At 42.4% G+C, this 25,404-nt stretch overlaps 1 pseudogene; it reads left to right on the forward strand.

Moving 5' to 3' along the window:
- Window positions 1-12,394: 12,394 nt before the first annotated feature.
- The window catches only part of LOC133447706 (matrix metalloproteinase-17-like), a 29,877-nt pseudogene continuing 16,867 nt past the window's right edge, over window positions 12,395-25,404 (forward strand).

The raw sequence follows: 25,404 nt of genomic DNA on the forward strand, positions 1-25,404 counted from the left end.
GTCCGCTTCCTTTTCATTTTTGTAAGTTAGTAACACTGCAGAGCGCACTAAAAACGAGCGACCAACATTTTATAAAATGATTCTAAATATTAGGGAAAATAAAAGCTTACCCTTAAATATGAACTCTGCTAATATTAGTCTTTTATTAAAACCGGATAAAGATCCCTTGCTCCCATCGAGCTACCGCCCAATTTCAAATGTAGACCTTAAAATAATTAGCAAGGCCCTTACTGAACGTCTGAAAAGAGTCACCCCTTCTATTATACATCCAGATCAAACAGGCTTCATTAAAGGTAGACATTCCTCTACTAATATTCGCAGATTATTAAATATTATAGATTATTCCAGTATCAATAAACAGGAAACTACTATTATATCCTTAGACGCGGAAAAAGCATTCGATAAGGTAAATTGGAAGTTTCTATTGGCAACCTTACATAAATTTGGATTTGGTGAATCTTTCATTGACTGGGTAAAAATATTATACAGCTCTCCCAAGGCACGTGTAAGGACAAATGATCAAATCTCTACAAGTTTTACCTTGCAAAGAGGCACTAGACAGGGTTGCCCTCTATCTCCCTCATTATTTGCAATATTTATCGAACCTTTAGCAGCAGCTATTAGACAAAATCAAAATATTAAAGGTATACAATGCAAAATAGTAGAGCACAAAATAAGTCTTTATGCGGATGACGTACTCCTCTTCCTCCAGAACTCACGATCTTCACTATCACAGACAATCGCACTTATAGAGGGATTTTCATCTCTGTCTGATTATTCTATTAATTGGTCTAAATCCACCGTTTTGTGTGTTAACTGCAATTTTAGGAATATATCCAATACTCAATTACAATCAGGGAACATTAGATATTTAGGCATAAACATCTCCCCTAGGCTGTCAGAGTTAATAAAATTAAATTATGTTCAGCTTTTAAAGAAAATAGAAGATGATCTTGCTAGATGGAGCTCTCTCCCCATTTCACTCATGGGTAGAATAGCCACCATTAAAATGATGGTTTTACCAAAAGTAAATTATTTTTTCTCAATGATACCATTCAAACCCCCTATTTCCTGGTTTAAATCGCTGGACTCAGGTGTTTCAAAATTTCTGTGGAAAAATAAAACTCCACGCATTAGTTTAAAGACATTGCAGAAATCTAAAGAATATGGAGGTTTAGAGCTACCTAATTTTCAGTATTACTTCCTTGCCAATAAATTACAGTATATTGTAAAATGGTCAAAAGATCATCCTTTAGATAGTCAATGGCTGGACTCAGAGCAAGTGTTTTGCAACGAACTAGAAATCTCAGAGTTACCATTTATTAGTCAAAGTATCAAACGTCATCAATGTTTCAAAAGCATTAATATTAGCACAACTTTATCAGCTTGGTGGGAATTTCTTAAAGTAGCTAAAATTTCACTTTTTCCATGTGACCGTACACCCATATGGAACAACCCAGACATCGTGAAAAATGATAAAAAGATGGTTAACTTCGTTCAATGGAGAGATCAAGGAATACGGTACTTACAGCACGTAATTGTAGGAGGACAGTTTGTACCTTTCAATACACTTATGGTTCAATACGGAGTTAGCAGGAGTACATTTTTAGAGTATCAACAACTCAAGGCCATAATAAATAAAACATACAAAATTAGACAATTAGACTTACAACTTCCCGCTAAGATAATAGATTTATTAAATCTAAGCAATTTAAAGTTGTTATCAAAACTTTACAGGTTAGTGTCTAAACTGGACGAGTCAGTCTCTCTCCTGATCTCCAAGTGGGAGGCGGATCTCTCTCTGAATACCGACCAGCTTTCTTGGTCACAAATATGCTTAAATACGTTTACTATGACTAAAAACCCAAACTTACAACTTATACAGTATAAAGTTCTTCATAGAATACATTATACTGGACAAAGGATGTTCCAGATGGGCTTTGTCACCTCTAATATCTGTTCACAGTGCACAGAGAACACCCCAGATAATTATATGCATGCTTTATGGTTCTGTACACCGGTACAGAGGTTCTGGAAGGAGATTTCTGAGGATTTATCCACATGGATCAACTACAGAATCCCAGTGTGCCCCACGGTATGTATATTAGGTCACCTGGGAGACACTCAAATAGATCCTAATTGGACACACCGGGTTCTCACTGCCTTATGTATCGCAAAGAAAACCATTCTAGTAAATTGGAAACAAAAATCCAGTTTATGTATCAACCATTTTAGGAACCTTTTATCAGATCATATTAGTAGTGAGATAATGTCTGCCTCCACTGAACAACACTCGGCTGAATTGCACTCTCTGTGGTCCCCGATTATTGGCCTCGTTACCTAGTGGGGGCGGGGGGGGGGGGTGATCTCGTAGCCCTTGGGGTTGGGGGTCGGCTTGGGGGGTCTGGGGCGCGGGCCTCTGGTGGCCCCTGGGGGGCGGTGGGTGGGGCCGCGGGGTCCTGTCCCTGGCCGGTGGGGGCCTTGGGGGCCTGTGGGGGGGGGTACCTCATGGCGGTGGGGGGGGTGGCTGGGGAGGGCTCGGGCGGGGGGCGGTGGCTTGGGCGTCTCCGGGCCTCCTGGGGGGGGGCTGGGCCGTGGACGTGGGGGTCCCACCCGGAGGGCCCGGTCCTGCCTGGGTGGGGGGTGGCTGTCTGCGCTGGGGGGGGCATTGCTGCCTTGGTCCTCCGTCGCTGGGCGGGGGCCAAGTGCCCCTGCGGATGTGGGGACTCCGTGACCCTTGGGGTGTCCGCCGGGGTGGCCTCGGGGGGGGGTGGGGCCGGGTCCGGAGATCGGGCCTCCCCTGACTGGGGGGTGCACGGGCGGGCGCGGCGGCGGGGTGGCGCCATTCCCAGGTATCTATGTCTTATGTTGTCAGTATGAATGGGAGGATGTTGGACCGTTTCCCCCTCCGTCTGGGGGCTCCGGCGGCTCCGGGGGCGCCCGTGGAGGTACGGTGGGGCCCTGGCCCGGCTCGGGGGGCCGGCCCCCGTCTACTGGACGGCCGGTGGGGGGACGCGGGTGTCTTATCAGGGCCGGCTTTGCTGGTCCTGCCTCCTGGCTTCGGCCTCCGCTCCCCCTCTTGCCCCCCATACACGATTCATACGTACATAGGCGAAAGGCGGGGGGTCCGGGTCGTGGGGGGCACTGTCCCGCGTGGCCCGGCACTCCCCGCCTCACGGTTTTAACAGCAAACTAGACACTGCACATTCAACACTTTATAAATACACTTGACAAGGACACGTAGTTCGGGAGGGGGGGGGGGTCGGTGTCAATCGATACTTGGCCCTCCCTCCTCCCTGTTTTTATGGCATTAATCACATGCACTCAACACAAGGGGCGGGAGGGGGTCCCACATCACCCGCGTTCCCTCACCGGCCTGGGCCTCGGACAGGTGGGTCGGGTTACCCGGGCCTGGCGGGGCCCGCCGTGCAGCCTGGGGTGCCTTCTGGCGGTGCTGGACCCCCCCGGGGAGGGGGAAACGGTGCGTGATTGTGTGTCTGTGTCGGTGAGAATGCGGTATGGAAGGGTCCTGCCATGGAGGATTTGAGCCTCCATTGGCAGGACATCAAAAACTTAATAATTTATCAATATTATATTATACAAAGATGGTTATTATTATTATTATTATTATTAGTATTATTATTATTATTATGTATAGTATATTATATTATTATTAGTATAGGTATCGGATAGGTGAATGGATGAATGAATGGGATGCCTGGGTCTGGGGCCCTCCGTTGTCGGGCCTGCGCGGGTGTCGCCTTGTTGGGGGGTTCCCTCTCTCCGGGCCCGTCTCCGGTCCCCCCCGCTGCCTCTACGGCGGGGCGCCCCTCTGGTCTTGGAGGGCCACTTTCGTGGGGGACGGGTGCGCCTGCCCGCGTCGGCGGCCGGGGCGGCTCTGTCTCTCCGGGCGGGCTGGCCCCCTGCCGGGTGGGGGTCGTTGGCCTGAAGGGTGAGGGCCTCCTGGCCGCGTGTCCGGCCCGGACCGGGTGGCCGGGGATTGCCTGGGTCGCGGTCCGCCGCCGCGGGATCCCTGGCTGCTTCTTTCCGCGCCGTGGGGGCCCCACCCGCGGGCCCCCTCGGCCGCCGCCGGGTGGGGGGGGGGCCTCGCAGGCGGTGGGTTGCCTCCCTCCTACTTCTCCCCTCTGTGGGGTTTGCCGGTGGCCTGGGTTCCGGGCTCTTCCTTGTCGGCCTCTGGTCTCGCGGGTGGCGGGGTCGCTCCCCCCCCTCCCCCACTATAGATACACTTCAGGTGGAGCTTTGTTTGGTTTATTACACGCACACACACACACACACACACACACACACACACACACACACACACATACACACATATAGTCATTTAGTCACATGCACACACACACACACACACACACACACACGCATGATCATATACATACACACACACACACATAGACATACACACTGGCTTGTTCACCTGCATGCTGGCTCTCTAGTTTTTGGGTTTAGGTAGCGGTAGCGATAGCTTAGCTCAGACTGCGATCAGATCCCAAGATTTAGGTCGATTGCTGTTCGTGTTTTGGTTGGCTCCGTGCCGGTTTCGTGCTTTGTTTGTGGTTTTTTGTTGCAGATTTCCAGTGCCTGACGTGTGTCTCCGTGTGTTCCTGCTTCCTGGATAGGCAGTGGATGTCGTCACCCCACTGGGGGGTCGGGGACGTCAGCAGCACACAGCAGGCAGGTGGAAGCAGCAACGGGATGACCGCGGATGGGGGGGGGGGTTGGGGGGGGGCGCAGGCCAGCATGCAGCTCCCGAAGCTCCGGCCTGCAAACATGCTCAAAAGAGAAAAAAGGGGGCCAGCACAATAAACTACACGAGCGATGGACAAAAATTATGGCCATGAGATATTTATAATAAATAAAAATGGTAATGGAGAAGAGAGGAAGGGAAGAGGAGAGGCGAAGAAGGGTGAGAGGCACCGCCCAGCGGATCATGTCGGTGCCCCCCTGCAGCATAGGCCTATAGCAGCATATCTACCGCGAAGCTATATTTGAGACTAACTATTATAGTCTTGTTCTATAGCTGCAACTATGACTACTGACTCTAACACACTAGAGTTTACACTAACTAGAGATTTACCAACACCAGCTAGAGGTTTACTAAACACTAACTATAGTCTTTACTAAACAGGTTTTAAGTTTAGTTTTAAAGGTGGAGGTGGTGTCAGCCTCCTTAACCAGGAATTAACAGTCCTGAATGCTAAGAAATACGCACAGATACTCGTTCATCATACATGATCACCACTGAGGCGTCTAATTGGCCCCAGATTCTGCAGCAAGACAATGACCACAAACACAGTGCCAATGTGCAGGGATCTACCTTCACTGTAAAGGCTGATTTATGGTTCCGCGTCAAAACGACGCCGTGCCTACTCCGTACGGTACGCGTCGACGTGTACCACACGCCGTCACTGACGCCGTCACTGACGTTACCTCCCAAAAATTGTGACTACGCGTCGAGGCGACGCAGACCAAACGCAGACGGAGAGGGCTGTGATTGGTTCGCTTGATAGCAACACATTTCCGGTTTGAAGCAGTCGTGAACTTTCAGCGCTCTTTTCTTCGTGTATGTGTGATTTTTTTGGTTTTGTTTTTTTTGCACAATAGTTGTCCTTATCTCTTTGATTCACTGTGACCGGAAAAAGTTGGATAAACCATTCAGGAAAAGATCGCGAATTAGCGGTCGCGGGGGGAACTGCACCGCGGCGAAATGGAGTGACGGAGAAGTCCGAAGGGTTCACGACGGCGTCACGGTGACGGCGTATGCACAGCATTGATTTGACACAGAACCATAACTCAGGCTTAAGAAAGAACAACGAGTCTGGAATCGATGGAGCTTCCAGTGCTATATTGTGAGTTTCCAACAAGAAAGGAGTTGCTCATACAATTTCCTGACTAATTCTCAGCTGTCCTGCATCCAGATGAAGAATCAGAGTTGAACACTGCTCTCTTTGTAGGCCAGGAGCCACGACCCCTGTTTTTTCCACCCAATGCTCCTCACCAGCATCTCATCACCAGCCACAGCAGCTCAACACCACCACAGTAACTGTGGGTTCCACACAGATTGTTGCTCATTTGTAACAGTAATGAATATTGAAGCAATATGAAGTCCTTTCTCAACTTCAACTTTAAAATGTGCCAGTCAGCTTGTGATGGAGATGTTTTTGGAGTTTGAAACTTCAGAGGGGGTTGTTCATGGATGTGAATTGCAACATCCTGCAAACCAAAAACTGAGTTTTTGTTGCCATGGGGAACAACAAGATGAGTCCCACACAGCCCAAGACACACAGGTCCATTCACATGCTTACCGAGTGACCCCCCACCCAGCATCCATCAACCATTAACCCCAAGTGACCTTTGGCCCCCCACTGCAGCTGCATTCACAAGGAAGTTGCCAGTTGTCACGGTGACTGAGGAAATGTTTAATCTGCATTTACTCCAAAAACATGCATTGTAATACAGAGAAACGAGAAGGTTTCTTAGTTTCTTAGTAGATGTTCCAATTTCAAGGTTCTTTGTTTTATCAACGTTGTACAGTACTACTAGCAGGCTGTAAAACAACTCATTGTTTTTATCCGTCTGAATGACGTGTTATTTACAAAGAGATATGGTAGAGGGCGTGAAGGGTGCCTGTGTTTCAGGCCGAACCCAAACCATCCACACCGGGTCCAAGCTGGTAAAGCAGGAACGATTATATTGATCATTATATTGATCCTGCATCACTGTTTTAAACCCAACATGCCTCAAATCTAATCTGTACAGTAACTGAATACAATATCTATATCAATATTATTTTGCACATTTTCAGGCATTAGGGAGGATGAGAGAAATTACTAACTTTTTGTTTTGTCATGTCATTGCACTAAACTGGAAGGATGTTAACCCTAACCCATACCAGAAGGGACAAACTCTAACCCATACCAGAGTGTACCAGCCCTAACCCATAACAGAGGGTACTAACCTCTAACTCATACCAGGAGGAACTAACCCTCACCCATACCAGAGTGCACAAGCCCTAACTCATACAAGAGGGAAGTAACCTTAACCCATACCAGAGGGAACTAACCTTAACCTTAACCTTAACTTTTGTTTAAAATAGTTATTCTACTCATTTTATTTCTTTTTATTGAAATCATCTGTTGCAAATAAAACCTGTTTTCCAGTTTATTGCATTTTTCATTGCATTTTTAGCCTAGTTATTTTTGTGGTAGATGTATCGTATCGGTACTCGGTATTGGCGAGTACACAAATTAAAATACTCGTATTCTTACTCGGTGTGAAAAAAATTGTATCGGGGCATCCCTTTTACTAACCCATACCATAGGGGAACTAACCCAAACCCATACCAGCGTGTACAAACCCTAACTCATACGAGAGGGAAATAACCGTAACCCATACCAGAGGGTATTCACCCTAATCCATAACAGAGGCAACTAACCCTCACTCCTACCAGAGTGTACCAGCCCTAACCCATACCAGAGGGAAATATCCCAAAACCATACCAGAGGGTACTAACCCTCACCCGTACCAGAGGGTATTCACCCTAACCCATAACAGAGGCAACTAACCCTCACCCATACTAGAGTGTACCAGCCCTAACCCATACAGAGGGAACTAACCTTAACCCATACCAGAGAAAGTAACCCAAACCCATACCAGAGAAAGTAACCCAAACCCATACCAGAGGGAAATAAGCCTGACCATTACCAGAGGGAACTAACCATAACCAATACCAGAGAGAACTAACCCTCACCCATACCAGAGGGAACTAACCTCACCCATACCAGAGGGAACTAACCATAACCAATACCAGAGAGAACTAACCCTAACCCAAACCGGGAGTGTACTAACCTTAACCCATAGCAGAGGGAACTAACCCTAACACATCCCAAGGGTACCAACCCTAATCCATACCACAGGGAACTAACCCTAACCCATACTAGAGATGTGATGTGATCCGTAAGTCTGTTGTGGAGAGTTCAACCACATCTGCAGTCATCTGTTGTGGAGCAGCATCAGAACCAGACTCCTAGAAACTGAACAAACTGATAAAGAAGCAGGTTCTGTTCTGGGGACTGTTTTGGACCGTTCTGGCCTCTGGAGATGATTGTATGAAGGAGGATACTTCATTAAAGAAAGATGATAAAGGCAGCAGAACAAATCCCGAGTTCAAAGGTGATGCTAATGTTATATAATAGTTCTTCTTGTCAAGCTCAAGGAGAAGGATAGACTTTTTTCACATTTAGTTTTTTTCTCCACAGGGCCCTCTAAAACTATTTGTTTTCTAAACGTGTGTCCCCAATAGCTTTTACCTCTGGGCTTTTATTTTGGTAACTAAATTGTGATTTGTCCTTTAATTAGCCAAGAATATCCACCGCAATGCAAGTCCTTTTCTTTCAGGGAGTCCGCGTCAAGGCAGGGGTAGAGGCATTTTTATATGAGCGGTGTATAAAAAAAACACAAAGTGGAAACCAATAACTTTGAGCTCTCTGTGAGAGCACCATAAAAGCAGGAAAGAGAGAGAGGCGAGAGACCATAGCAGTGTTATCCAGGAACACGATCCTTGTCCATGCCAAGAACACCAAAACCATATTGCCTGAGAGCAGTTTTGGACTTTCAGGCAGAGATCTTCAAAGAAGGAAGTGTTTCCACGGGACTCATAAAAAGACGAAACCGTTTTTTTTTTTTTTTTTTTTTTTCTTACCTTGTCTGCACACATATTAATGGCTAATACCATGCTGGTAAAACCTAACAATATGTGCATTGTTACTATGTTTAATATATATATATATATATATATATATATATATATATATATATATATATATATATATATATATATATATATATATACGCATACATACGCATACACATACATACACACACATACATACACATACATGACACAATGTCAACACATACAAACCCAGTTGTTTTTTTGGGGGGGTGGGGTGACATCCACTGCTAAACCAGGAAGCAAGAACACATGGAGATACACGTCAAGCACTGGAAATCTGCAAAAAAAAAACACAAACGAAACACGAAACTGACAAAACCGACACGGAACCGGCCAAAACACGAGCAGCAATCAACCCAAATCTTGAGATCCGAACACGATCTTAGCTAAACTACCGCTAACTAACCCCAAAAACTACAGAGCAATCATGCAGGTGAACAAGCCAGTATGTATGTCTATGTGTGTGTGTGTGTGCGTGTATGTACTGTATGTGTCTGTGTGGTTATGTGTATGTGTGTGTGTGTGTATGTATGTATATGTCTGTGTGGCTATTTGTGTGTGTGTGTGTGTGTGTGGTGTGTGTGTGTGTGTGTGTGTGTGTGGTGTGTGTGTGTGTGTGTGTGTATATGTCTGTGTGGCTATGTGTGTGTGTGTGTATGTATATGTCTGTCTGGCTATGTGTGTGTGTGTGTGTGTGTGTGTGTGTGTGTGTGTGTGTGTGTGTGTAAGCCCGTATAAGACAAAACAGTTTTACCAGCCGAGACCCCCACCGTTGCTTCTGTTGTTGTAACGATACTTGCTGTTATGCCAAGATTAAAGCAGTTCATTAAAACCACAATCTGCACCACAACTGCTGAGTAACACCAATGCCTCTCCCACAAATCAGTCTCACGACAACTAGGATTTCACTATCCACAGTCCAGAGAAGATCATCAGTCAGTCACTGGATCCGCCCGTCTCCCCCCAGACATGTATCAGAGGGTCCAGTGTCCTACAAAACACACACCACTTCAGACTCACGCAGCGTTTTAACTGTCAGCTGTTTCTCTCAGCAGACAAAGAGCAGAGGAGATGGAGCGTGAGGATCCAGCGGGACGCTGCAAGAGCCACCACAGAAACAGCATTAGTATTGATGTGGAGACAGAGACACGTGAACTCTGACATGCAGCTCGTATGCACTCGTGACGAGTTCTGGTGTCTTCAACAGGTGAATCCCGTCTGCTCTCCTCCTTCGTTTCGTTTAGTTTGTTTCGAACATGTAAAAAAAAAACAAGAAAAAAGACAAGAAAACAAATCCAGTTGGGCATTCCACCACATAAAGAAAAAAAGTTACATGTTTCGAAAAGGAGTGGGAGGAAGTATACATGTATTTAATCCCACCCCCTTATCACAACTAAACATAAATTATATGCCTGTATTTATTTTTTATACTATACACTAATTTATGTATAAATATATATATATCGTTTTCACAAGAATAACCTGGTTCAATACAAGATGTAAGCTCCATCATAACTATAATATAACTATGATATAAATATAATACGTATATCTAAGTATATAATCATACAAAGACAACATGATAAACACCAGAACACACACAACTGGTGATCTTTAAACATAGTATCCACTTTTATACCTCAAATAAACCATTTCTTTATATTTCTTCTTAAATTGTTTTATGTTTGTACATTCTTTTAACTCCAAATTCAAACCATTCCACAGTTTAATTCCACAAACTGATACACAAAAACGTATTTTTGTTGTACGCACGAATAAAGATTTGAAGTTTAGGTTTCCCCTTAAATTATAACCCTCTTCCCTCCCAATAAATCATTTCTGAATGTTTATCCGGTAGTGAATGATTTTTAGTTTTAAACATTACTTACGCAGATTGAAATGCCACTAGATCCATAAGTTTTAGTGCTTTAGACTTTAAGAATAGTGAGTTAGTGTAATCTTGATATGCAGATCTTTCTGGGATGCTACTGCTGCTCCCTTATTTAAAAATCTACAGATTCTTACTATTTATGACATCAACAGTTACCAAATATGCATTTTTCTTAACAAGATATTTTCCTCAGAAGGAAATGTTCCTGAGCACTTTAGGACATACTTTGCTACAAACTCTCAATTTCATTCTTACTCTACACGGCAGGCCCTCGCCCTACATCTGCCTAAATGTCTGGAATCTAGAAGACCATTTTTGTTTAGATTTAGAGGTGTCAAAGTCTGAAATAGTTTGTATCAGATTGCAAACAATTGTAGGTCCCTATCCATCTTCAAAAGTCGCTCAAGAGAACATTTAATTCAACAGTGTAGCCAAGAAAGCTCTTGCTTTTCCCACTGTTAATGTTTCTTTTGTACTTCATATTCTGTGTTGCCATTTGTTCAGCATAATATTCATATTTTCATGATCATGTGATCATAGGTCTACAGTAATTTTTCATTTTCATTCATGTTCTGCATGCACTTTTTATGATGTATTATTTTTTTTTATTTTATGATTTTGTAACCTCATAACTTTATTGTTAAATGTTATTAGGTGGGGGCTCCTCATAAGCCTACTGGCTCGCTCGCTCCTCCCTGCACAGTTTCTTTTAACTGCACTTATTTGTTGATGTTATTTTTATTGTATGTGCTAAATAAAACTAAACTAAACTAAAAGCAGCCTTATGAATGTATCGTATTGCTCTCTTTTGAAGTTTGAGTAATGAATGTAACCTAATTTTAGAGTTATTGCCCCAAATTTCTGCACAGTAAGTGAAATATGGAAGAACTAGTGTAACAGTAAAGAATATGAAGGGCCCTGTGATCCAAAACCTGTTTTGCTCTGTTAAGTACTGCAATGTTCTTTGAAACTTTGTTTTGTACATGCTTAATATGAGATTTCCTTCAGACTGTTCATGGAGTGAAGTCGGTGGTTTTCAGTTGTACTTGAAGGAGCAGATCAGAGCGTGTGACCCTGGAACAGTTGGCTCAGCGCCGGAACACAAAGAAAGGGATGGAGTCACGGATCCGCTCGTCTTGTTTCGTTTTAATCCGCACATTAAGAGGATTGTGTGTAAAATGCTGCTGGTGTCATCAGAGAAGATACACATGCACATGCAGATGTTGCACACACACACACACACACACACACACACACACACACACACACACACACACACACACACACACACACACACACCAGAGAAGATACACATGCACATGCAGATGTTGCACACACACACACACACACACACACACACACACACACACACACACACACACACACACACACACACACACACACACACACACACACACACACACACACACACACACACACACACACACACACACTAATCCTCCTAGGATCAAATGCAGTTTTGCAGTTTCAGAGAGTACTCTGCTACCACTAATTGTTTCAAATTTAATACAAGGGTTTTATTTTCAAAGCATTTGTACGTATATTATATTATGAATTTGGAGCTTGAGAAATAAAACAGCACCAAATACGTGCAGGAAGGAGCACGCTGGTGTGCCGGTGGGTGGGGTAGTGACGGGGGTGGGGGTTAAGAACCGGGCTTTGAGGGAAGAATCTATAAGAGAAAGACCCATCTGTTCTTGTTGTAGCAGATAAAGGGAGCGTGAGACGGGGTCACACGTGAAGAGGAGGAGGAAGGTAAGCATGGAAACGCTTCATGTTTTGTGCTTTTTGCAGCTTGTCACTGCTTTTCATGTACTCAGTGTTGTGGGATGTTTGCATCAGATTATGGGCTGTTATCTACAGTCAGGGGTGCAGAGGACCAGGCGCTATAATCATAATTATAGTATAATCATAAGCATCTGTCTGCAAAATAAAGGTGTAACATTATAGAGCCGACGCTGGGATTTATCCCAGACCTTCAGGAGCAGGAGGCGTGAGCTCACCGGGTCTTTGAAGGATTTAAAATCTGTTTCATCAGCCCAGATATGACCCACACTTTTGATCACAGGCTCCGAAATTGGGTTTAAAAAGGTTGTTGGAGCTATTTGTCACTTTTGCATTATTTAATCAGTTAGTTTTTGTGGTTTAGTTTTGGGAACACACCTTTAGTTTGTTTATGATATTTAGTATTGATTAGGTTTATTTTGGTACTTAAGCATGCTTTTATTTTGAAGGTACTGGGTAGCTAGAGCACCAGGTGAGTTTACAGATAGGGGTTGGCAGACACAGGTGAGGGGGTCACCTGGGAGGGCAGGTGATTTTTTACCAGGGCAAGAGAGGAGGCAAAGGGCCATTGCTCTTTTTTTTTTTTGCCAATGGAATAACCTCAAGAAACGTTATTTTTTGCCTGGACAATGGACTCTGTTTATCTTAAATTCACTCCCTAGGTGTCTCAGTGGCCGTTTGACTTGATATTTGATAGTTCTTTTGAATGGTTTGACATAGAGAGTGGTGGATGGTGTCATTTCAGATATGCTTATGATGATAAGTTGAGTTTTATTTGAACAGCAAAGGCACTTTTTTATAGTATTATTGACCTAGGAATGTGGGGGGAACCCGGGGGGGGGGGGTCGGTGGCCATGAGTGCGAGGGCCCGTTCATCGCTTTAATTATAGTTTGATATTTTTGAGTTTTTAATATTTCACCTGGAGGACAAATAGGCACTACAAATGTAAAGAGTCAAAGTTTAGGATCTCAGCGTGATCAGAGACACCAACCACTCTCCTGATCAGATCTGACTCTCTGTCAGCTCCGGAGACCCGAGTGCTGGTCCGGAGCCACTCTGGCCCCTCAAGCTTAATGGACTAGTAAGGCTGAATGATGGTTCTGCGTTAAACCTACGCCGTAGGCTACGCGGCTACGCGGCTAGGCGGGAGTCTCTCCATAGCCTACGCCGTAGCCTGACCTGCACCTCCCAGAAAATGTAACTACGCGTGGAGGCGACGCAGACCCAACGCAGACCGAGAGGGCTGTGATTGGTTTGCTTGGTAGCAACACATTTCCAGTTCGTGAAGCAGTCGTGAAAGTTCAGCGCTCTTTTCTTCATGTGTGTGTGTGATTTTTATTTCGTTTTGTTTTTTTCATAATAGTTGTCTCTTTGATTCACTGTGACCGGAGAAACCGGAAGTTAAACAAAGTATCAATTAGTGCTCTGGGGGGGTACTGCACCGCGGAGAAATGGAGTGACGGAGAAGTCCGAAGGGTTCACGACGGCATCACGGTGACGGCGTCACCGTGACGGCGTCACGGTGACGGCGTCACGGTGACGGCGTAGGCTCTGCGTTGGTTTAACACACAACCTTAACCCTGGTGCTGTCTTCGGGTCAAGGAAGGAGGAAGAGAAGAAGGGAGGAAGGGAGGAAGAATGAAAAGAAGGAAAGAAAGAAGGGAGAAAAGAAGGATGGAAGGAAGGAAGGAAGGAAGGAAGGAAGGAAGGAAGGAAGGAAGGAAGGAAGGAAGGAAGGAAGGAAGGAAGGAAGGAAAGAAGGATGGAAGGGAGAAAATAAGGAAAGGAAGAAAGAAGGGAGAAAACAAGGAAGGAAGGAAGGAAGGAAGGAAGGGAGAAAATAAGGGAGGAAAGAAGGGAGAAAACAAGGAAGGAAGGAAGGAAGGAAGGAAGGAAGGAAGGAAGGAAGGAAGGAAGGAAGGAAGGAAGGAAGGAAGGAAGGAAGGAAGGAAGGAAGGATGGAAGGGAGGAAGGGAGAAAATAAGGAAGGGAGGAAAGAAGGAAAGATGGAAGGAAGGGAGAAAATAAGGAAAGGAGGAAAGAAGGGACAAAACAAGGAAGGAAGGAAGGAAGGAAGGAAGGAAGGAAGGAAGGAAGGAAGGAAGGAAGGAAGGAAGGAAGGAAGGAAGGAAGGAAGGAAGGAAGGAAGGAAGGAAGGGAAACAAGAGGAAGGGAAGAAGGAAGGAGAATTAGGTCATTTTGACACAAAGACAGTACAAGGGTTAAATCAAGCTTTAATGTGAAGATAGCCCAACATGTACACATGTCCAAACATGTACACATGTCCAAACATGTACACATGTCCAAAGGTGTGAGCAGGTGAAAAGCAAAGACAAGCTCTCACATGCTTCAGTTCAGAAACACGTTTAGACCAGAGTCATGTGACCTGGAGTTGATGCTGTGTAGATGAGTTGTGTCCTGCAAACCCATGAGCCATGTCACACTTAGAACAGCACAGCCCAACACTCCGAGTAGTCCAATAATAACGGTAAACCTGAATTATACCAGGGTCGCCAAGGTTTGGATGTCATTCCAACGTGAGTGGACTGACCTGGATGGTCTTTATTTGGACCTTTGTTTTCTGAACTTTCTCTGCCAAGTGTCCTGAGGGGACTTTAGTTGTGAATTTGTGTCATAAAAACTGAATGGAAACGAGGTGAATGAGTGAGTTCAGCTTTGAAGAGTGAAACTTATGGACATGTACCATGAAATGTGTGTATTACACAGAACCTGAACTGATCGGGGGAAGCGTTTGTGGGACGATGATTTGGCTCCTCTCTCTTCCTCTCTGCTCCGGTGTGGTTACGCTGACCCTGCACTTGTCCTGGTTTTGTTCCTGTGCTGTGAGTGAGATGTTTTACCCTCTAACTTAATTAACTGGAGCATCCTCTGACTGACATGCCTGCAGAAGCCCCGCCCCCTACTTTATGGTTATGTCCTTCCATTTCCTGATTGCGTCTGCCGGATCGTTCTCCTGTGGGAATAGACTTTGAATGTTTCCTGTCAGCTTCTTCCCCTGATGACTGCGGCTCATTCCAGCAAGTGAAACATTGCACATATTGAAGTGCTCTGGTTAATTCTGAGGTAAAATAGCGAGGCAAGGCTCCGCCATTGTTCAGTCATACATCTGTCCATACATCTGTTCAGACGTCTTCTGAAGACAAAAGGCCCTGGAAAAGTATCCTCTAGTTGATTAAGTGGTCGTTGACAAAAGGTCAGAGAAGAAGGATGTATACACACACACATATATATATATATATATATATATATATATATATATATATATATATATATATATATACACACACATATATATATATATATTGTATATACTGTATACGCCGTACGGCACCGTACGGCACGCATCGCCGCGTACCTCACGGCGTAGGCGCTGCGTCGATTTAACGCGGACCATAGTTCAGGCTATAGAGTCGGCTGCAAAATGCCGCATATGTCTCCAATCTCTCTCTGAAATGTTCCGGTGGCCAAAAATCCCAGGGTGGACGGAGCTGGATGTGACTGGGATGGATTTGGTGTGTTTGGTCTCTCGCTCCAACATAGGTTGTAAATCACGGCATAGATCCATCAGAATGTTTTTGGGGAAGCGGTTCCTGCTGAGAAGCCACTCTGTCTCTCACTGAACAGATCAGCTCTTTGAAAACACGGTTCTCCAAATCCTCCAACACTGCAAGATAAGCCGGTACTTGTATTTTCTTTTCAGGTCGTCCTGCCACAGCTGTCTTTTATAGCTTTTCACACCAATTATTCAAAATGTCTGCTAAATTACTAATTGAGAATTTTTATAAATTAGAGGAAACGGGGAACGTGTGTGAAGTCTGAGATCGCTGAACATTGTGACTCTTATAATGGATTCTATTTGTAGTTTCACTGTTCTACCACTAGATTTTGTGTGTATGCATGGTCAGAGTTGTGCTTAAATTTACACACGTTCCTACGCACAAGTTGATACAAGTTGATACAAGTTGAACATTCCCACACTTTGCGTGGGAATGTTCTTAGGCACACATCTGTGCGTACGCACGGTTGATAAATGAGGCCCCTGATCTCAACCCCATAGAAAATCTTTGGAGGGAGTTGAAAGTCCGTGTTGCCCAGCGACAGCCCCAAAACATCTCTGCTCTAGAGATCATGGAGGAACGGACCAAAATACCAGCAACAGTGTAGAAAACCTTGAGAAGACTTACAGAAAACATTTGACCTCTGTCATTGCCAACAAAAGGTATGTAAGAAAGTATTGAGATGAACTTTTGTTATTGACCAAATACTCATTTTCCACTATAATTTGCAAATACATTCTTTACAAATCAGACAATGTGATTTTCTTTTTTTTTTTTTTCATTTTGTCCCTCATAGTTGAGATTTACCTGTGATGAAAATTACAGGCCTCTCTCATCTTTTTAAGTGGGAGAACTTTTTATATATATATGTATATCCTAGCCTGTGATGGACTGGTCTCCTGTCAGAGGTGAACTCCACCTTTTAGTTATTTTAAGATTATTCCTGTTAGTTTGCTTTCCTCTGAAAGGATAACGGAGCATTAAAAATGCCCACCTTTAGCATGTTCCTGATTTACGCTCCTGTGAACTCATATCTATCTGTTTACATAATTCCCCTTGCGTAACGCTGGCGTAAAGCGTTTGGACAGGAATGGACTGAAGGACTTTCTGGAGGATGAGGTGAGAGCCATGCAGGCGTACAGATCTCTGACACCAGATACGGTGTAGAGTAAACAGTAGGTTGACAAACAAAGCTACCGTAGGAGTGTGTCGTGCACATACACACAAAATCCTCCGAATCCGTAAATAATGGTATGCTCTTAGGTCCAGTGGCCTGTGATAAAGTTCCTCACACCTGGGAATTATTCTTCTCCTCCGCTGCTCATAAATCAGCTCAGGTGGTTCCATCTTTCACGGCACCACGGTTCTCTGAGGAAGTCTGCCGGGCTTCTCTCAGCTGCATTTCAACAGCTCCACCAGAAAACATCACATGTGGGATTTATTCCTAAAGTCTGGATACTGGGAGTTATCAGTTCACTAAATATGACTCATGATAAAAAGTACGTCATTCTGCTTGCAGGCACTGCAGCAAAAAAAATTATTTAAAAAAACTGGAAATCAGAAAACCCCCCAGCACCCAAACAGTGGATCAATGAACTTGTATCATATAGTACTCCAGAAGAAATACTGTATTCCGTTAGATATATACATATATATATATATATATATATATATATATATATATATATATATATATATATATATATATATATATATATATATGTATATATATATATATATATATATATATATATATATATATATATATATATATATATATATATATATATATATATATATATATATATATATATATATATATATATATATAGTTATACATTTATATATATATATATATATATATACAGTTATACATATATATATATTTTTTTCCTTTTATTAGTTATTTATTTTTGTTTAATTACTGTTATGAAACATTAATCCCAAAGTTGAAAGAGTGTAAAACTGCCTCCAGATCCGCCCAAGGCATAAGGAACTAAGCAGCTGCTTAGGGCCCCGTGACCACTAGGGGGAGCCCAAGAGTTACAAAAATAACATTTTATGTGTGAGTGATGATTCATACATTATCAAAGGTATGTTATTGTACAAAAACACAATAATTAATATTGTTACATAAAAATATTATGTTAACAGACTAAGATAAGATAAGATAAGATAAGATAATCCTTTAATAGTCCCACAGAGGGGAAATTTGCAGTTTACAGCAGCAAAGGGGATAGTGCAAAAACAAGAGGCATCAATAGAAAAGTAATAACACAGTAATAATAATAACACACTATAAACACTATAAACAGTAAACTGGTATAAAATAATAATAATAATAATAATAATAATAATAATAATAATAAGAAGAAAGATAAATAATAAGAAATACTAGTATATAAAAAGATAACAGATGATTATTTACAGATGAATATTTACATAATTGCACGTTGCAGTGAGTGACAGATATTGCACATTATTTCCCTTATGTACATTTATTGTCAGGTTGTATGTGGTCTACTGTGCTGGTGCTGGTTGTGTAGTCTCACAGCTGCAGGGAGGAAGGACCTTCTGTAGCTCCTTCACACACCTAGGGTGAAGGAGCCTGTCGCTGAAGGAGCTCTCCAGCGCTCTGAAGGTCCTTCATGGGGTGGGAGTCCTTCTCCATCATGGATGACAGCTTAGCCATCATCCTCCTCTCTCCCACCACCTGCACCGTGTCCAGAGAGCAGCCCACGACAGAGCCGGCCCTAGAGTAGATACTGCTGGCATATTAACTGCTGCCTCTCAACTCTATTAGTTTGATTTTATTTGTTTATTCTATTCAATGATGTCTGTTTTTGTACATTTGAATTTATTCTTCTATGGAGAACATATTGACGAGGTTCTGTGTATCTAAATTGAGTGATTTTAATTATAGTTCTACTTTTTGTAGTACTTTGTTGAACTTAATTGTTGTTGCACATTGTTGTTGCAGTTTATTTAAAACCAGAAATAAAGTAGACAACGTGTTTACAGTAAATGTTTTATAAATGATCCATTTAATTATTTTGTTTCTTTTAGTAGCCTACACTGTAGATGACACTCAGTATCACTTAGTACTACATCACTTTAAATATTAAGTGTAAATCAACCCCAGGCTGCTCTTGTAGCTGAATTTGCTCCATTTCAGATTAAAAACCATAGATGGTAAAAACCTGCCAGGCTGACAGTAGGATGATGGAAACAACTCTGCTGCAACTGTGCAGCTCTCTGACCTTTGACCTGTTGCTTCTCTGTGTGGCAGTAGGGGCAGTTGCTGACTTTGATCAATATTATTGAAAGATATTGAAAGAAAATCTCATCCATCCTCCCTTAACGACTACAGACAACTTTCCAGACATCAAATATCATGAAAGTCCTGGGAGACTTTTATTAGGCCACTTAAACAAGCAAGCACTTTCCAGAACCCACTTGTTTGCATTCCATCTTGGGGCTGGAGTTGGAAATGTCTCCATCTACCTGTCCCGACCAGTCTCTGCACAACGCAGGCAGCACAGCTTCATTTCCAGCGTATTTCATACAGTTTAGCCTGCGTTACCACGTGAAGGAGTCATAAAACACAGGTGAATGCCCAATACTATAATATATAACAAATAATAGCAGTGACCAAAACACCTGCAGAAATACTGCAGGAATGACATAGCAGCAGTTAAATGCAGCCTTCTGTAAGCTTTAAATATCCACTGGGCTTACATCAAATACATCAAAACACAACAATAAAAAACACTTTTCTGAACTTATCAATATGACTCTGTCCTTCACAGGATAAGTAACATGGATCACTGCAAAAACTCACAATCTTAACAAGAATATTTGTCTTATTTCTAGTTAAAATGTAGCTGCATCTAAAAGCTCTGAAAAAGATTCATTTCATTTCTTATAAACATTAAAGGGGACCTATTATGGCATCTAATACCCATTTTAAACAGACCTTGAATGTCTTAAAAACAAGCTTTTGCAAGTTTATGGCTACCATATTTTCTGGACTATAAGCCGCTACTTTTTTCCTAGGTTTTGAACCGTGCAGCTTATACAAATGTGCGGCTATTCTGTGGATTTTTCTTCCACCGCTAGGGGGAGTGCTAACCGGAATTAGAATAAAAACTAAGACAAAATAAATGCAAAGAAGAACACGCTACTTCTGCTTTAGCAGATAGAAGTAGAAGCAGATTTCAAACAGATAGATAGATAAATAAATACCGGTTATTTTCTCTTGGTTCTGTCCCGTTTTAATCAGCAAAGTTACTGCCGTGTTAAAAGACACTGTTAGGAAAGATCTATTTAGGTACAAACATGTACATCATTTACAGTTCAAAATCCTTCTGTACATGTAGTAAATATCTAATCTAACAACATTAATATCTGCGGCTAAATATCTTTTTTTTTTAAATAGAGCGGATGCGGCTTATATACAGGTGCTGCTTATAGTCCAGAAAATACGGTAAATAAAATGGATCATCCGGGCGGCTGTACAGACACTGCAGAATTTGGTTTCTTTCCTCCTTCTCTGAGTTGGCAGGCTGAGGGGAGACCACTTTATATACCGTATGTTAAAGCAAGAAAAAACCTGTTTTCCATAATAGGTTCCCCTTTAAGATGGTCCTGTTTGCCACTGACAGATTGCTGTGCCCCACACCAGGGAAGGAACGCCGAGAGACGCTCCGGATGTGGTTTCCATGAACTAAAGAGTTACACAAACATGCAACAAAGATGAAGATGTGGATAACTTTCCTGTGGCTGAACCATGGACTGATGCAGGCGGCGTCTGTGACCCCGACACCCTCCTCTGAACCAGTGACCCCCACGGAAGATGAAGCCACACACCTGGTGGTAAGATACTCCACATCCGTAGTTATTGGGAGAAACTTGGGTCAGTAAAGAGTTGATGTGTACAGCATTTTGAATTTGGTGTCTCGTCTTGATCAGCGGCTTGTTACGTATGGACAGGACAAGTGAAGCATCAGTGGAAAACAATCATTCACTGACAATTTAATAAAAATCCTTGGTTTTCAAAGCCAAATCAGGACTCCTCTTATGGAAGAGTATTAGGGCCATACAGGAGAAAAAATATTTGAGAGGGGAAGATTTGTTTTTATTGTGCACTTCGAGAAAAAAGTTAGTAGTACGGAGGCAGAGACCTGTCATTGCTGAAAGTAACGCTGCAAACAGAAACAAACGCCGCTGCAAATAAAAGAAACGCTGAATATAAAGAAACGCCGCTGCAAATAAAATAAAAACGAGGCAAATAAAAAAGCAACAATGGAAGTGAATTACCGGGGACTATTTTTGCTGATGCACCGGTGTTTTTTACATGAGAGGAGAAGAAGAAGATGAAGAGGACGTAAGAGAAAAGGAAGAAATAAGAAGAGCGAGGAATAAGAAGAACAACGAACGAGAAAATAAGTGAAAAGGTTCGTCTTCTTCTTCTCCTCTCACATAAAAAACACCGGTGCATCAGCAAAAATAGTAATTCAGTAATTCCGTTGTGGCTTTTTTATTTGCGTCATTTTTTTTTTATTTGCAGTGGCGTTTCTTTTATTTGCAGCGTTTCTTTTATTTGCAGCGGCGTTTGTTTTAATTTGCAGTATTTATTTTATTTGCAAAGCGTTTATTTTATTTGCAGCAGCGTTTCTTTTTATTTGCAGGGTTTCTTTTATTTGCAGCAATGGCGGGTCTCGGCCACCGTAGGCTAGAACAGTCTCATAATTCACAAATGCACACGCCGATCCGCAAATGCACAGGACAAGATTCACAAATGCACAGGACAATTCACAAAAGTGTGACTTTTGAGACTCCCCTGACGTGACTCGATCCACAAATGCGTTTTTTTAAACTCGGAAGGATCTGCAACCAATCAGATATTCCTCCTCCTTTTTTTCAGCCAATCATAAGAGCGCACCCCACGTGGGGGACGATTAACTCGTAAACCAATCAGATTAAAGGGGCGGACATACTTGCTGCGTTCGTGTCCGTTCGCTAAGAAAACTGATTAAATATTTGGTAGTAGTTTAATAAACCAGCTGGTGGAATAAAGATAAACGTGCATTTGTGACTCTTGTCCTGTGCATTTGTAGATTGGCGTGTGCATTTGTCACTTTTGAGACTGTTCCAGCTCCATACGTCTTGATCAGCGGCTTGTTACGTATGAACAGGACAAGTGAGGCATCAGTGGAAAACAATAATTCACTGACAATTTGATAAAAAATCTTGGTTTTCAATCCAAATCAAGACTCCCCTAATGTCATGTCAAATAATAAATGTCCAGCAGGAGCTCTTCAAGCTGCATAATCAACATCAGTTCTCAGAGCCCCAGTCGTGGAAACAACTTTACACCAGTCACAGGGAAAGAAAAGAGTGCCTGTGTTTGTTTTGTAGGACTGGTTGACGAAGTACGGCTACCTGCCCCCCCCAGACCCGTCCACCGGTCAGCTGCAGGCCTGGACCGCCGTCACCAACGCCGTCAGGGAGATGCAACGGTTCGCCGGCCTCAAGGACTCTGGCGTCTTAGGTAAGGGCCGTTGTATCGTACCTCAGATACTGAGGTACGATACTCTTAAAGTAAATACTGTATTTTCTGGACTATAAGCCGCTACTTTTTTCATAGGTTTTCAACCATGCAGCTTATACAAAGGTTCTATTCTGTGGATTTTTCTTCCACCGCTCGGGGCGCTCTAACCGGAATTAGAATCAAAACTAAGACGAAATAAATGCAAAGAAGAATACACTACTTCTTCTTTAGCAGATAGAAGTAGAAGCAGATTTCAAACAGATAAATAGATAAATAAATACCGGTTATTTTCTCTTGGTTCTGTCCCGTTTTAATCAGCAAAGTTGCTGCCGTGTTAAAAGACACTGTTAGGAAAGATCTATTTAGGTACAAACATGTACATCATTTACAGTTCAGAATCCCTCTGTACATGTAGTAAATATCTAATCTTAAAAAACAACATAAATATCTGAGGCTTGCATATCTTTTTTTTTAACTAGAGCGGATGCGGCTTATATGCAGGTGCGGCTTATAGTCCAGAAAATACGGTACTTACCTGCTGTATTCTACTGCCCTTATTCTTTAACAACTCGTGCTTTTTATCTGCTATGCTTATACCTCTTTTCTTATCATTTTATTTCATTTTATTTGTTATTTAAGCATACTCTTAAATTAAATACTTGTGATTTTTGAAAAGTCTGAAAAGTCTCATCCCACAATGCAACACTTCTCTCTGCCAGTCTGCTCTCTCTGTAAAGGGCAACACTTTGGAACTCTCTACCCATTCAGTTAAAATTAGAGACCAATATAAAAGCTTTTAACAAAGGACTCAAACAGTGGTTCAAATCTAATCAGCAGTACACATGGATAGTTCTTAACTGGTTGACTGCTTGCTTTGCTGCTGCTGTTTCTCATTGAAAATTGTTTGTATTTCTTTGATTTCCTTTCCAATTGTTTTTTTGTTTTTTTCCATTTTCATTTATTTATTTTATTATTTTATTTTTTTTCCCATTCTTGTTATCTTAATATTTTATTGCTTTCTATTCTTTTCAAAAGCTTCCTATGGACAAGTGTTGCGAATTAGCACTTGTGCTAAAACACTTAAAGGAGCATGAGGCAGGATTTATGAAAAAAATGCGTATATGTTTTAAGTTTTCTAGTAATAATGTTAGATGAAGCGTTCCAAACCAAAAAGAATGATTCCTCTAGTGTATCTCTCCTTTGCCTTGAACAGGCTGTGTGCTGCAAAATGTGCTGCAATTCGGTCCCAATTTTCCCGCGCTGTTTTGCGGATGTGACGTCACATGACGCTGCATGTGCGTTCTCCCCGTTCTCCCGTGCCGGCTTCACTGTTGGCTGCAGTACCCCCAACGGCCATCGTGGTGAAGGGTGGCGCTAGAGAGTCTCATTTCTTAAAAGGAGCCTCAAGCTCCTTTAAACAATGCATCTGGTTTGTCCAATGTAATTGCTATGTCCATATCAAATAAACATAAAATAAATAAATAAATAAACCGCGCGAAGTTATCGATAAGCCCTGAATACAGGCATTGTGACGTAGAATTGTCAAATTGGTTTGATTCCCCGCACGAATCGGCACAGATTACTTTCTAATACTGTATTTGACCTGGTCTTCGTACGTTTTACCGTATAGAAACGTCATTCTCCTCAGTTGTGTGAAATAAGACCTGGAAACAGACATTGTGGCATAGAATTGTCAAATTGGTTTAATTCACTGTATGAATTGTTACAGATTACTTTTGTAATACTGTATTTGACCCGGTCTTTGTACGTTTTGACCGTATATAAACTTAATTCTTGCCATTGTAAGAATGAGATGAACCTGCTGGATCTACTGCCCTTACTTTTTAACAACTTGTGCTTTTTATTATTTTACCTCTTTTCTTATCATTTTATTTGTTATTTACTGTTTAATTGTGTCTTGCCGCTTTTAATGTCAATGTAAAGCACTTTGAATTACCTTGTGTTGAATTGTGCTGTACAGATAAACTTGCCTTGCCTCAGATTTCATGTTCTACATGTGACTGGACCTTTCTGTATTTAGATGAGGAAACATTGGCGTTGATGAAAGTTCCACGTTGCTCTCTGCCCGACCGAGGAGAACCATCCGAACCCCCGGCCATTCCAGAAAAGAGGGGGATGAGGAGGAAGAGGGGGGCGTTGTCCATGTGGAGCCACAGGAACATCAACTGGAGGTTGGGCGAGACGGCCAGACTGTAGTCTTGTCACATTTATCCCCCAAGCCTCACCACGACAAAACTCTTCACAGCAGAAACTCCAATTCAAAAAGGAAACTTTTTATTACTTTATTTTTTTATTCACATTTATTTATTCTAAATTGTGCAAGAGTTTGTAAACATTTGGCGACACATTTTTCAATTCAGTTCAGTGACTGAAAACTGTCTGGCTGTGTTATAAATGAGATTGAATTAAAATTAATTTGATTGTAACCTGATTATAAAAAACTGGATTCATTTGGAATATTTGAAAATTATAGAAAGGTTGACACTTTATTGAGAGAAAAAACAAAAAATATAATTAAAGCTGCAAGCAGTGATGAACGGTCCTCCACCCATGTGCACGTTCAGGCTGCAGTGGAAGCTTGTATGACTTTCATGTAGATTCTTCAGGCCTGGACATTTAGTGGATGAAACCACCCACGACTCTCTGTATCAAACCATTCAAAAGTTATGGCAGAAAGTAGTAACTATCAAACATGAACCAATCAGATGAAGGGTGGGCACGCTTTTTGGCGTCTATCGTCGCCACGGTAACGCTTTTGACTGAGAAAAGTAATGCGCGTCGTCGCAGGATGGAGACGCA

Source organism: Cololabis saira, chromosome 7, assembly GCF_033807715.1.
Source record: "Cololabis saira isolate AMF1-May2022 chromosome 7, fColSai1.1, whole genome shotgun sequence".
Classification (NCBI taxonomy): domain Eukaryota; kingdom Metazoa; phylum Chordata; class Actinopteri; order Beloniformes; family Belonidae; genus Cololabis; species Cololabis saira.